The following is a 9,592-nucleotide window of genomic DNA, read 5'->3' on the forward strand; positions in this document are numbered from 1 at the left end:
TCCTGCCTCAGCCTCCCGAGTTGCTGGGACTACAGGCCCCGCCCCCACGCCCAGCTCATTTTTTGTATTTTAGTAGAGACGGGGTTCACCGTGTTAGCCAGGATGGTCTCAATCTCCTGACTTCGTGATCCACCAGCCTTGGCCTCCCAAAGTGCTGGGATTACAGGCGGAACCAATGCGCCCGGCCGAGGAGAGGATTTTTTTTATGATGATTTCTATTCGTTTTTGATAGGCAATAAAACTCTATGAGGTGAGAACCAAAATACAACTTTACAAATTCCCCGAGCTTTGCCCGCAAATCCCAAGGCTGAGAAAAATCCAGGGGAAAAGGCTGATGGGGTAATTCGGGAACCTGCCCCGGGACCAGTTGGGCCACCCGTGTCCTGGGGGGAGGAATGAGTTTCAGAGCCGGAGTATGGCCCTCGGGCAGGGAACGAGTGCCCCCTGCTGGACAACTGGGGAACCACAGTGTGCAGGGGCCTCCAGGGGTAGCACTGGAGACCACTCCCCACAAAAGCCAAAAGGCTTAGGCACGCAATGCAGAAGAGGTTCTGATTTTCCCCGCTGGCAAAAAGCAATGCTAGCAATGGCCTCCACAGACTAAAGCCTGGGAACAGCTTTCAGGCTGGTGCCCTCCCCGCCTCTCCAGCCATCCGTGCTCCTGTCCACAGTGGGACTGGCCAGGCTGAAGGTGTCTTGGGGTAGCCAGGCGGAATAGAGGACTCACTACAGAGGGCCTAAAACCCAGCCTGAGGTGGTAGCTGGGGTTTGTGGCATCACAGCCCTTGCAGTGAGGGATCACTGCTTCCCTCTGGGGGTAAACACCTGCAGGGAGCTCCCAGATTGCAGGAGTCCAGGCTTCGTGGGCTTCTGCGCTGCTACGTCTGCTCGCTCCATCTTCTCGAGGTCCACCTGAGAGGCCAGCACCCTGGTCTGAAGGGCAGCTGCCATAGGCGCTCACACCACACACTGGACAGAGGACACAGTCTTGCCCATAAGTCTGGACACAGCTTAGCAGATTCTGCAGGTCCAGCAGGCACTGCCCAGCCCCTCACCACCCTGGCCTCAGAGGTCCATGAGGACAGGGGCCACATAGGATCCCAACCCTGGACCAGGCCGCCCACAGCAGGCAGAGGGGGAGCTGCCAAGTGTCCAGCTGGCTGCAACCAAGAGTGGGAGCAGAGGCAGGGCTGGAACCCATGCTACCTGCTCCCTTGGGGCCCCACAAACAGAGAAAAACAGAGCCCAAGGAATAACGACCAAGGGAAGCCCAGAGCAGACCAATCTATGGGGAAACAAAAATTACAAGTGCTTGGAGGAAACCCAGCAAAACAGCAAAGTGGGTTTACAGATGGAGTGACTGGCCTCCTTTGTCAAACTATTATTTTTAACAATTTGGGCAGTGACTAAAATTAATTATTTCATAAAAGAATGACTCAAAATGAATAATGCAAACTACCAGGGGTGTTTGAGCTCCTTAAGAGAGCTATTTAGCACTTTGGAGGCCGACGTGTACTCATAATCGGCAAATGGACCACTTACAAACGCAAAACTACTAGTCTAACTTTGCTTTCTCAAGAAATTACACGGCTGTGCTCCTCCCTCCACCACACACATCCCACCAAGATTTTACTTAGTTTAATGCAAATTGAGGAAAGGTGGAATTGTTTGTGGTTCTGTAAGGGTATTGTTTATCAAACTGCAAGGAAGGATCTCTGTCTTAGAAAATGGTGGCAGAGGGGAGGGGGAGATGCTACCTTAGATATGTGGCCCACTGCTAATCACAGCAAAGCCAACTCTGCGGGCATCTGATGCAGATGCCCAAGGCTACACCTGCCCCATCTCTGAGAACACCCTGGGGCAGCACAACCAAGGCTCACTCGCTAAGCTCCCCTGCCTGCCCTTAACACCCACAGCTGCTCCTCTTCCTGGGGGCCACCTGGCTGCTCCCTCCTCCCTTCCCTGTGTTGGTCCCAACTGCCATGGCCACACCCTTCCTGCACTGGCTGGGTCCCATTAGCCAAAGGCACAAAACAAGTGTGACTCAACAGCTCATTTAAGAAAGGCGCCCCCCTCCTTCCACCGCCTGTTGGCTCATACCCAGGGGCCGAGGAGGTCAGGCTCCCACCAGGAAACAGTGACTCACCATCCAAGCCCAAGCGCTAACACATGGGCCCCCACAGACACCTCCCGGGCCCAACAGAACTTCTCTTCCCTCCTGACCCTCCTCCTCCTCCCCCAATTTTCCCAGCATGGTAGTGGCACCATCAGCCCACCAGGCCCTGGCACTGACTTCCAGTTCTCTCATTCCCATGCCCCTCATCACCCCTTCCTGCTGAGTCACCTCCTCCTTCTGGAATCCGTCCTCTCTGAGCAGGACTCCTGGGCTATCCTGCTGTGCCTGCTTTCCATTTTGTCCCCTCAGATCCAAGGCCCCACAGTCACTAGAATGACCCAACTCAAGTTCTGATCAGGTCCTTCCACTGACGAAAGCCCTCCCTGACTTTCCACGGCATTCGGAAGCCGGTCCTACAGGAGCCTAAACAAGGTCCCTCAAACTTCCCCTGAGCTGCCAGAAGGCAATGTTGCTCAAGCAGACTGAGCAAGCAGGTAGCAGCAGCCGGCAGCCAGCTCCTCACCAACAACCCCAGTCAGCTCCGCCTGCATTCAAGCCTCCCGTGACCACCAGTGACTCCTCTTAAAGACACTGTTCTCAGGAAGTCGGCCCCTGAACAAACGCCCAGGACCAATCCCAGGCCTTTGCAGAACCTTCCAGACAGCTGCCAAACCCAGCCCAGAGAGAGCAGGGCACCTACATGGGGTCCGCACATTCTGTGGTCTCATTCCACCTGTTATCTTGCTCTCTTCCTCCGGTGGAGTGCAGTGGCCAGATCTCAGCTCACTGCAAGCTCCGTCTCCCGGGTTCACGCCATTCTCCTGCCTCAGCCTCCGGAGTAGCTGGGACCACAGGCGCCGCCACCTCGCCTGGCTAGTTTTTTGTATTTTAGTAGAGACGGGGTTTCACCGTGTTAGCCAGGATGGTCTCGATCTCCTGACCTCGTGATCCACCCGTCTCGGCCTCCCAAAGTGCTGGGATTACAGGCTTGAGCCACTGCGCCCGGCCATAACCTGCTATTTCTTTTTGTTTAGGACAGAGTTGACAGCACAGAAACCACCACGCTTTTAGCAGACAGCCATGATTTATTGATCAAGGCGTTCTTTCCGGCTAAGCCTAGCTGGACAAGACCTCAGAGTCCGTCTCAACACAGACCCCTAGAGAACCACTACCAATGGATCAGAGACGATGGATCCAAAGAGCTTGCTATCCCTGAGTTAGCACCTTGCTAAGGTCCTCACAAACAACAACTGGTCACTCTGCCCATTCGGCTGCAGTCTCCAGCCACACACACAGCTCCAGGGCTAGCATTCAGCCCTGCAGGTCTGGCTGCAGTGAGACACCATCAGCAGCTGTTGTCCTTTGATTTCCTGCTCAGGGCTTTTGAGTCCTGCCAGGCAAATCCCTCACTGAACTGATAGCAAATTTCATTTCAGAGATCGGCTAGAGCTGCCAAATTAAGCCCTTGTGCAAGGACAAACACCAGAGTGGCCCAGGCTGTCACGGCAGGGTGATAACAGCCCCCAAGGTGCAGGCTGAACACAGCAGTCCTGTTGGCCAGATGGGCGACAGCATCTTATCTCCCATTTCACATCACCATCTGGAAGGCATTTAGCACAACAGCCCTTCCTCCCAGGCCTCTTGATTTTTTTCTTCCCGAATCCCCAAGTGCACATGATCACATAATAGGGCAAGCGTTAAAGCTTGACTCAGGTCATGCTGAAGGTGAGATGCAAAGTGCAGAAAGGAAAGTGCTATGAAACTGTGGGTTTGGAGAGCCAGGCTTGGTTGATACAAATGCTGAACAGCCAGTCCCACGGAGGCCTGGGACTTGATAAAATGAGACTCAGCAATGGGAGATAGAACAGGCATCTCTCAGTGGCAGCCACTGAAAAGCCCCAAAGCCAAAATCAGAAGGTGCTGAGAGGTGCTTGTGAATTGGCTGGAAGCTCCGAGGCAGGGCATGTCCAGACGTTTCTGGTCACTGGTGAGATCCACCGGCGCGTTCCAGCACCAGCCAGGTCACGTGAGAGCGCGAGCAGCCTCAAACGAGCTGATGTGCAGATTTCCAGCCGGCGCTGGGCTCCTGCGCAGTTAACCCCGAACTGGCTGCTCAGTTCTTCCCCGGCACATGTCTATCCAGGTTACCTTCACAGAGTGAGCCCGTGCTCAGAGGAGGGACATTATTTTCAAACTTGGCCCAAGCAAAACTTAAGCAGGAAGGAAAATATTCACCAAGGGAAAAGTGATAAACACCATCCCAAAACCATAGGCAAGGCTTTGGTCTGGCTTGGATCGTCGAAATTATAAATCCCCATGCCTGGTCATCACCAGCAGCTCTGCGGGCCCAGGGGCAAGACTTGCTTATGTCCTGAGCTCTCTGGGGATGAGTCCTGGTGTACAGAGGCTACAGGGGTTGAGACACAAGGGATAAAAGGAAAGTGATCTTTGATATCCAAGATTATTTATTCAGAAAGCCAAAATCTACCTATACAGATAAAGCAGCTCAAGTAGCACAAAAAAACCAAAACAAGAACAAAATTTGTGTAACCGTATGAAATTCTCAATATTTGACACTTGCCAACGTGGCAATTCATGTGGCTCAACCCAACAGCAGCCAGCCAGACACTGGAAACTCAAAGGCTCTGCAGAAGTGTAACGGTGCACCCCAATTTACTCAGCACGCTGGTCACTGGCTTCACAATTTTTTTTCTTCTGTTTTTTGAGACGGAGTCTCACTCTTTCACCCAGGCCAGACTGCCTTGGCGCCATCTCGGCTGGCTGCAAGCTCCGCCTCCTGGGTTCATGCCATTCTCCTGCCTCAGCCTCCTGAGTAGCTGGGACTACAGGCGCCGGCCACCATACCTGGCTAATTTTTTGTATTTTTTTTAGTAGAGACGGGGTTTCGCCATGTTAGCCAGGATAGTCTCAATCTCCTGACCTCGTGATACGCCCGCCTCAGCCTCCCAAAGTGCTGGGATTACAGGCGTGAGCCACTGCGCCCGGCCGGCTTCACAAATTTGATTCATGAATGTCAAAGTACCTTCTAAAGGGTACAAAGGAATTCTATTATTCAGAGAAGACTTTTGGGAGATCTATTTTCTAAACTGAAAATAATTCCTCCACCTTATCCTTCAGTTTTTATTTGTTTGCTTATTTTTTGAGACAGAGTCTCACTCCTGTCGCCCAGGCTAGAGTGCAATGGCATGATCTTGGCTCACTGCAACTTCCGCCTTCCAGGTTCAAGCGATTCTCCTGCCTCAGCCTCCCGAGTAGCTGGGATTACAGATGCCTGCCACCACGCCCAGCTAATTTTTTTGTATTTTTAGTAGAGACAAGATTTTGCCATGTTGGCCAGGCTGGTCTCAAACTCCTGACTTCAGGTGATCCACCTGCCTTGGCCTCTCAAAGTGTTGGGATTACAGGCGTGAGCCACCATGCCCAGCCTATCATTCAGTTTTTAATAAGGCACCTGCTTAAATAAAGGTTCAACTAACCTTTGTGAGGTGGTTGAACTCACTTATATATACCCGAGGGAAGACAAAAAACATCTTATTGTGCAGACAGAAAAAAAATAAAAGAAACTACATGATTTGGAAGCGAGACGAGAAATAGAAACTGTGGTCAATATGAATTCCCTGGCCTTTCAACTTCTGACCATTTTAAACTCTGCTCCCGAATCTGGAAACTCTCTGGTAAGGCTATGACGCTCAGCAGGGGCTACCCCACCTCCTTCTGTCCAAAGTCAGAGATCAGAAACTTCAGCCCTCAGCTGCTGGGCCTGGGGTCTGCCTTCCTGAGGAGCTATGATGAACTGCTCACACTTGTTCACAGGTGAGGAGAAAAGCAAGTGCCTGGACAACACCGCCTTCACCTGGTGGCCCTCCAGGGATTAGAAATGCAGGCTTGGGCCCCTCGCAGCCCCCCTGAATCAGACTCTGGGAAGAGGGCAGCAATCTGGGTTGTCAGCAGGTGATTCTGACGCACAGTGAAGTCTAACCCACAGACACGAATCCGGTGAGCAGTTTTTCAGCTATGTGGATGGGAGTCCTCAAGTTCTCAGGGGACCTCTCTGCGTAGATTCTTGACTGTGGGAAAAGCACAGGAGGCTCCTGGATGTGCCCCATTTCACTGTTTAATACACAGTGGTACAGCAGCTGGAAGGTTTCATTGAAAAACCATTGATGGGCCTCACTGTGTCACCCCAGCTCTCAGCCTGGTCTCTGCTCACTGCAACCTCCACCTCCAGGCTCAAGCAATCTCCCACCCCAGTGTCCTGAGTAGCTGGGACTACAGGCACGCACCACCATACCCAGCTAATTTTTGTAGAGGCAGCGTTACCCAGGCTCATTCTGCTTTTTTAAAAAAATGAAAATACTGAACAGATGAGAGTACAAGTGGCCACAGGCAATGTGGTCATTTGTAGAAAGTTCTAGAAGATCTGGGCCCAGCTTTCTTTGTCATCCAGGGTTAGCTCAACCCCTAAAGCAGTTTCACAGCTCTTCCCTGAGGAAGGAAGCAAATTTTGATGCCCTCCAGTGGCATTAACAATAGAGAAAGGGTGCATCAAAATCCCTTTCATTTTATTTGAGAAATACCTTAGAGATGGAGATGACTTCTCCTTTTCTGCTACTCAGAAAAATAAGAGCTCTTGAAACTAGAGGGCAGGGCACCAAAGAATTAGCAGGCAACAGGGAAGGAGGAGTGAGGCTTGCTCTCTGTTTTTCTCTCAGATGGCTTAAAGCAAATGCTCCAGCCCTACTTTTTTTTTATTGATTAAAAAAAATTCTGCCGGGAGCAGTGGCTCACGCCTGTAATCCCAGCACTTTGGGAGGCCAAGGCAGGCAGATTACCTGAGGTCAGGAGTTCAAGACCAGTCTGGCTGTCGTGGCGAAACGCCATCTATACTAAAAATACAAAAATTAGCCAGACATGGTGGTGCACGCCTGTAATCCCAGCTACTCAGGAGGCTGAGGCAGAACACTAGCTTGAGCCCAGGAGGCCGAGTTTGCAGTGAACCCAGATTTGCAGTGAACCCAGATTGTGCTACTGCACTCCAGCCTGGGAGACCGAGCAAGACTACATCTAAAATACATATATATACACACACACACACATATATATGTATATATACACACACATCTATATACATGTGTATACACACATACACACACACATTTTGATTTAATTTTTAAATTTAAACTACTGAAAGGGCACACCTCTCCTGAAGACTGTTACAGCCTGCCCCCTGCCCCATGTTCATCCCTCCCCTCCTCCTGCATCCCACCCTCTGCCTCTGTCCTTGCGGGAAGCAGAAAGTGCACAGCGATTGCAGGTGGATGGGGTGGTGGGGCCACTGCTGTGGTTAAATTGCCACTGTACACTACAACAGCCTGCTTAGTTTCTCCATCAGATGGGCAAGGTGGAGTGCTGTTGATTCTTGCTATTTACAGTAACGTTCTATCAAGTCGCCATGAACCCTGAATTAGGAAACGCTTAATTATTGCGTCTAGAGGAAATATAGGGTTAGGTTCCTGTGAGTTTCTGGGCACAACATTTTCATCAGCCAATCAACCAAAACATAACCTTGTTCCATGTGTGCTTCTGTTGAAAGACGCCTTCTTTAATAGGTAATTTTGTTTCACTGAATTCACAGCCACCAGCACTACACCTCATGCCAGGACGAAGCTTCTCTGAAGCACAACTTTTCGCCCCGAGGCCCATCACTGCACTTAGGAGAGCACTTCAGCATCATGCTCAGGGCTCCTTTGAAATAATGTATTCACCAATGAAAAGCACAACAATTGAACTAAACATGCCACACAAGGACACCTGTTTACAGTGCCAGAGCCACAACAAGAAGGCAGGGTGTTGCCTTGTTAAACCTTAGGTGAGAACGTGCGTGCTGGGCAGCTCTGCACGTGTCCGCAAATGACTGACAAAGGACCACGAGTATCAATTCTGGGGTGATCAATACATTTTAGTGAGAAGGCAAATTCGCAAATATGGAATCTGCCAATGAGGACCTACTGTATTTTACAGAGGCATCTGGTGACCAAAGTCAGACCAATCCTTGGTCTTAACAGAACTATCTCTTTTCTACCAATCCAGTAAAAACAAAACAACACAACTCTGGATAAATGTTCAGTAACACTGACAAGGCACCAAAATTGCTCATTCCTTAGTCAAATACTGCCCCCAGTTTTAATCATGCCTGCCTTCTGCACAGAGGTCTGAATCTTTCCATAAGGAGAAAAGGCAAGAAGCTGGCTGAGTTCTCAGCACCGACATCTCTGCTTAGCCACTGGTCCCTTCCTGCATTCTGTGGTCACTCCTGGTCAGGGTTATAGGTAACACAACTGCATTACCTAATGCATTACCTTCTTTGGACTAGAGAGAGACCACGGATACAGGCGGGGCCCCAGGACACGGAGTCTTGAGGAAGCCTAGCTCTCCTGCAGCTCTGCCAGTGGACGTTTCAGAACACAGGTGGGCAGCCGGGCCAGAGCTGCTGCAGTCCCAGCGCTGCCACTTACTAGCTATGTTAATGTCTCTGAGCCCCAGTCTGCTCAACTGTGAAATGGCGGCCATGACAGCAGCTCCCACCGTCTACAGCTGGCGTGAGGATTTACGGAGACACTCAATGAAACACACCCAGCATGGTGCCTGGAGCGCAGGAAGTATCCAGGCAAAAGGAGCCTTAAGAGCATGCACCACTCACCTACTATGGAGCCTGGGACAAATCACTTAAAACATGCAATCTCAGGCATGGGAGGGGCCTTCAGAAGCACCCATCACACCCCGTGCTGGACTGCAGCTCTCGGACAGCCATCCAGCCAAGTCCAGCACCAACCTCTGCTCAGAGCTTCCTCGTGTCCCCGCATCCCTCGACTGTAAGATGGAAGCATCGGGTGAGAGTGATCTCGGCTCCCTTCCAGGCTTCGCCAAGGGAGGGTGTGCCCCACTGGCTACAGCCAGACGCCCCTGGGTCTTCCTAAAACGGTGGTGGTCAGGGAGCCAAATGGGACAAAGAGCGGGAGGAATAGGAGAGACAGGAAGGGGGTGCCCCACTTCTCACTGGAAACTTCTGTATACTTCTTGAGTGTTGGGGCCTTCGTTCACAGCTAGGGTTTTCCTTTAAGAAGTTAAATTCACACAAAAGTAAGAACTATGGCTGACTCGGCCGGGTGTGGTGGCTCATGCCTGTAATCCCAGCACTTTGGGAGGCCGAGGCAGGCAGATTACTTTGGGTCAGGAGTTCAAGACCAGCCTGGCCAACATGGCAAAACTCCATCTCTACTAAAAAAAAAAAACAAAAAAATTAGATGGGCATGGTGGCGCATGCCTGTAATTCCAGCTTCTCGGGAGGCTGAGGCAGGAGAATCGCTTGAACCCAGGAAGCGGAGGTTGCAGTGAGCAGAGATTGTGCCACTACACTCCAGCCTGGGCGACAGAGTGAGACTCCGTCTCGGAAAA

At 51.3% G+C, this 9,592-nt stretch overlaps 1 protein-coding gene across 11 annotated transcripts in view; it reads right to left on the reverse strand.

The window, feature by feature from the left end:
* TACC2 (transforming acidic coiled-coil containing protein 2) overlaps positions 1–9,592 on the reverse strand; it is a 263,416-nt gene that overhangs the window by 111,164 nt on the left and 142,660 nt on the right. The gene's annotated exons all lie outside the window — the stretch shown is intronic.

This window comes from Rhinopithecus bieti, unplaced genomic scaffold (genome assembly GCF_001698545.2).
Source record: "Rhinopithecus bieti isolate Rb0 unplaced genomic scaffold, ASM169854v2 scaffold_6710, whole genome shotgun sequence".
NCBI classification, from domain to species: Eukaryota; Metazoa; Chordata; class Mammalia; order Primates; family Cercopithecidae; genus Rhinopithecus; species Rhinopithecus bieti.